The following is a 6,000-nucleotide window of genomic DNA, read 5'->3' on the forward strand; positions in this document are numbered from 1 at the left end:
TTTACAAACAAATATAAAATATTTCGATCATTTATCAAATATTTTACATATTTACACATTTATTTTTAATATTGAACACACAAATATTTTGTGTGTTCAATACTAAAAGTAAATCGTGTAAATTTTGTAAACAAAAGTTACGAGAACAATAAAAAACAGATTGATAGTTTCTAATTGATAAATTCATTTATTATGTTCATACGTTATACAAATAATTAATTGTTATTAAAATTCCTAATCGAAACACTGTGAGGTCTCTCTGTTTATCATTAAGACTATAATACGATATTTCTTGGTGTAAATTAGCAGATGACTATAAGAAAAAAACCAAATTTTAATATATAGGGGAATAATTATTCGTGGTGTTAATTATACTAATTCACATAATAGTAACTAACTAGTACTAGTGTAAATGTTCGTATTTTATAGTCTACAATAACGTTTATGTTTTGATACGATACACTTGCACATTCCTTTTATTTTATTATTAAATGGTTAACCGTCGGTCGATTTACATTCCGTTACATTTTATTACATTATAAATACAATGAAAAAAAAAACTTTGTACGTAAATTGAAATTGCAGTCATTTTTATTCAACACAAAAAACGTTTAGTCTGTTTAACCACAATTTAAACAAACAATAGTTAGTCCATAATTCATAATATGAATACATAGATATAATTTATTGGAGTTTTTTTCCTCGCGTAAATGTATTGTTAAATTATAATAAAAAATTGATTTAATTTTAAAAAAATAATTATATGCGTGTTATTTTATATCTTGTTTATCGGTAGATTCGGTGTATTCAATGTCTAATGAGTCATTTTCTAAATTTTAATAATAACAATAAGTTGTTTTATAAAAATTATTTATAAAAACATTATATAAATGTTGTGTATACACTATTTAAGTTGATTTATTTTTAATATGCGCTTTACATTCGTTAGACTTTTAGTGTTTATATGAATGAAAACCAAAATACTAAATGAAGTGATTTTTTAGGGACACAATATTTATAATAATATGCTTAAATATTGTTTTAGATCAATTTAGAGTTAGCATAGACAGGATAAGGAGTTTTGTGTAGGCAACTTAATAATTATAAATCCGTACGAGGAAGTGAACGAGTCTATTCAATTATAAAACGGCAATAGAGTTAAAAGACCAATTACATTCTCCAACTACTATTGAAAAATGCATGTGTATTTTTAAAGAAATCTGATTTGTTCGAATATATAGCAATAGTTTTGTAATAAATAACTAAATCAGTAAATAATTCACCATAAGTATTGTACTCGTAGATGTTTAAATAACCGCAATCTATTACCTACTATCGCTCAAAATTAAAAGTTTTTTATTTTCTACAAATTTTAATATCAAATAAAATATATATTTTTTTATTATTTTAAATAAGAACATCTAGGATTAACAATCTAATTAATTTTAAAAAATGGAATTAAATCTCGGTCGGTATTGGTTCTATAAAAATGTTAATAGTTTTTGTTAAATACTTAAGTATTTCAGAAAATTGATTTAAAATAGAAAACAAATAATCCCATTATGTGATCAACTCTTTAAAAAAATATATGTTAATTGTTGAGATATGATTATTATTGTTTAAATGAATCGACATAATTTTAATTAATCGTTTTCATAATATTTGGGGAAAAGCCAATAATAAACTAGACTGTATATTTTTATTTATATAAAATTTATGCATATAGCATGAATTTTATTTATAAAAAGTTTTAATTGTATAAAAAATAATTATGTCAATGATATAAAAATATTGGCATTCGACTATTTTAACGTTAATCCTTAATTTTTCCTTAAACCTTTGAGTAGTTGAGTTTAATTAAATATAAAGAATTTCTACAATTGAAAAATCTAAAATTACTCTTAGGTTATAAAAAAAAATTCTAAAGAAAAATTCGAGTGATTTAATTTTGTAACATAGCGCCATTCTGTTTGTTTTTGAACTTAAGTATGGAAGCTAAGCTAGATAAGCTACTACGAAGATCAAAACAATACTGACTTCCTAGAAATCCTAATATATTTTTGATAAAGTTTAAAAAAATTACTTTTTATGAAAGTACTTTAAAGATAAATTTTTCATACTATCATGCTAAGCTAATACTAAAAATAAAAAAGAAGGATTATGATAGCCATTGCAACAGTAATATCTCATTCGTACATAAAATAAATCATGTTCAAAAAAGTAAAATCACTCCTCATATACAAAAAAATATATGTTATTTTCCAGTTACAAAAAGAAACTAAATCATAATTTTACCATAAATTGTGTTTTTGTTTGTTTATTATCTATGAAAAATTCCAACTCACCGGACCGATTTTGCTGATCAATACATTAAAAGAACTCAATTATTATATAGCTTAAGACATTGGTTTTAAAATGAAAAAAAAATATCTTTTTAAATAATTTGAATAAGAATATAATACGAAAAATTTCCATCATGAAAAGAAGCAAATTATGAATTTTTTTCGCATTTTAAAATAGTTATAACTTTTTTAAAAATATATGGATTTACGCAAAATTTTATCTTTTGTGTTAGAGAAAATAATCTTTCTATTTATTTGTTTTTGATAATTTAACCAAAATCATAGTAAAAAAGGATCAAAAAATGGACCTACTTTATGAGTTTAGTTACTAAAGTAAAGAAAAAATACACGATTTTTAAAAAAAAAAAATTTTTCTTCTTTTTAACTTCAACAACTTTTAGAATCATCATTTTGGTTGTTACTATCATTATTATACGTAATTGGGAGACGTACAGCCGAGAAATGTCTAGCGATAAAAATGACAACACCCGCACCTTACCTCAAGTCATTACTTTAAATTGTTACTGTAGTTATAATTTCGCCATTTTTGGCATAAAAGATTTTAGATTATTAAGTCAAAATAAAAAACTGCATTTTTACAAATATTTATACGCATAAACATCGAAGTTGAAATCATAATGTTAAAAATGAATCTTATATATTATAATCCATACAAAATCCAAAAAAAATAACATAAAAATTATATTTTCTCCTGATTAATTTAACATAAATAAGTTTTGAACAATTTTAAGTTAAATTTCTCGTTTCATAAATAGTATATTTTTAAAGTTTAAACGCTTCTTCATAATTCGAGTATAAGTTTATCATTATCCTGTGTCTCGTAGTTCAAATTTTACTTATGGTATTCAAACCAGTATGCTCAAAATTATACAATATTGAATAACTTTATTTAAAACTTTTGATAAAATTGAAAAGAATCACCGCGTACTGTTTAGCACATTTCGGGAATCTAGTGATAGTTCTACTGTCGTTAGATATATCAATGTAAATGATTTTACTTTATTAGGTATGGCATCTGAAGGCAGAGAAAAACCAAATGATGTTCATTGTTACTCATAACATGGAGATAGTTTGGCCACTGATGACTATTAAATTCCGCCTACTATTGGACATCATATTGATAAGAAATCGGATGTTGTTGTTTATAAATTGGACTATTGTAAGCTACAGACTAGTTGTAAATTGATTTAACATAACGCAAGAGTTCTGTCTTACAATTTGGCATCAGACATTGATGTCAAATCGGTTGCTGCGAGTCAATTAGGTGTGAACGTTTCAGAAAATTTTGATTCGTTGATATCTTCTATACTTCNTACTTTATTAGGTATGGCATCTGAAGGCAGAGAAAAACCAAATGATGTTCATTGTTACTCATAACATGGAGATAGTTTGGCCACTGATGACTATTAAATTCCGCCTACTATTGGACATCATATTGATAAGAAATCGGATGTTGTTGTTTATAAATTGGACTATTGTAAGCTACAGACTAGTTGTAAATTGATTTAACATAACGCAAGAGTTCTGTCTTACAATTTGGCATCAGACATTGAAACGTTGCTGCGAGTCAATTAGGTGTGAACGTTTCAGAAAATTTTGTTTCGTTGATATCTTCTGTACTTTACGTCGTGGACAAAGACGTTCCATCATTGAAGATAAAGTATTTTGTCTCCTGGTTACCCGTTATGATTCAACTAAGAAGAGCCAATAATTACAACACTCACTCCAAAAATAAATGATCAGAAACAGATTTTTTATGGATTAAGGACCTATTGGACAGTCTTAATTTTTATAGAAAAAATTATTTAACTTTAAACATTAGATGAAGAATTTTATTACAAATAGTTGATAAGATATTGATGTTATCTTTTAGTTTATATACTAGATATTTATGAGTATAATAGTTAAATGTTTATTTAGCCATTATATTAAATCGGAATTATACTAAGCTAAAAAAAAAATTTATTTTATCCAACCGAAAACGTGCGAAACCTGAAGTATTTCAAATTAAAGCTTTTAAAGTGATTTATATGATTAATAATTTGATTTAACGATTGTTTTACTAAGTGAAATCAGCCGTCAAAATTAAATAAAAAATTTATTTTTAACTTTTTATGAAACACTATTACTACTTTAATTTATGTATGTATCACTTTATTTATTCATAAATAGTAATCCCAACAGATAGATAACTATAAATTTTAATATATTAGGGGTGGCCGACCCCAAGTAGTAATGATGGTAATAACTATGATAAAATTTACGTTGAATAATTTATTCATAAACAAAGAATAGGTATAATTATAGTTAATTAATAGAGCTCAAATATCACTGCACATTGAATCTTTTTTTAGGATTATCTTAGACGGTGTTTCCAAGTACAAATTTCGACTTATATAATGGAATATTAAAAAATAATACATATTTGACATTATTTGCGTTTTGTTTAAAGAATTTTTGTCGTTCTTGGGTTGTTTTAATGCTTTTAAAAGTGTATTTATGCAAAAATTATTTCTTTTTTTAAAAATTAGGTAAAATATGAATGTTTGTCAAAACGACGAAAATTATTTCAAATGTATTAATTTTTTTGAATTATGTATAAAAATATTTATATGCGCAATCTGAACAGTTTAGTCTCCAAAAATTATAAAAACTACCTGTACTTTTATACAGAATTTTTTCCAAAAAGAAAAAAAGTTAAGTTAGACAACCCAAATATTTTGTTCTAACCACGCTAATTAAAATATTGGTTTAAAACAAGTTATTTTTAAAATTAAAAATCGTTTTTGAACTACTAATAATATTTTCAATACAAAAATAAATCGATGCATACAAAAAATCAAAATAATTTTTTTGTTTTAAACCATTATTATAAATCAATTTTATAAGTTTTTACGGACATCTTTTAATGTTTTTTAGAACATTTAGTAGACTAATCGTTAATATTATGACTCATTATATTTTCCACACTAAATATTCTTATAAATTGTATAAAATTTTATTTTTAACTTTGTATAGTCATTGGTTTAATAGAAATACCTACTAACGGCTGTTAAATGATTTTGCTCCCGAAAAAATGAAAAACCTTTTTGATAAAAAAATTCGTAGGCGATGAAATCTTATATCTCAGAATTTTTTTATTTGTATAAACTTTATCAGGATTTTATTGTGGACTAATGTATAAACGGCTTCCTTCTTATTAAGTTTCCAATGTGATCAAAATTATGCAAAAGTGTCAAATAGGGTATATTAATGAAGGGGTAAATCCCCCTGTCATCTGCCATTATACTGCCACTGATACCTACCAACATTCATATAATATTATAAATAGGTTATTTTACAGAGAATATTTCTTTTCAAATAATGGTTTTACGATTCATTTCATAAACCGTTCAATTATGAGAATATTTTGATACGATTGTGACCAATGGCGATATCTACTGGTGTATTTGCTAACAACTCGGTACGGAATATAGACAGCGGTGGTGCGCTCTCATCACGTTGTCTAACTCAATCGATCGCGGCAAGGTTATACAAAACAAGCGCGTCGACAACTGTTCGCCATTGGCCAAAACTGCCGTCCTTGACAGTGTGTCCCTTCGGTGGTGAACACTATCCTCGCCCGAAAGCGTATAAA

The sequence above is a fragment of the Daktulosphaira vitifoliae genome, unplaced genomic scaffold, assembly GCF_025091365.1.
Source record: "Daktulosphaira vitifoliae isolate Bord-2020 unplaced genomic scaffold, ASM2509136v1 Scaffold_3, whole genome shotgun sequence".
NCBI classification, from domain to species: domain Eukaryota; kingdom Metazoa; phylum Arthropoda; class Insecta; order Hemiptera; family Phylloxeridae; genus Daktulosphaira; species Daktulosphaira vitifoliae.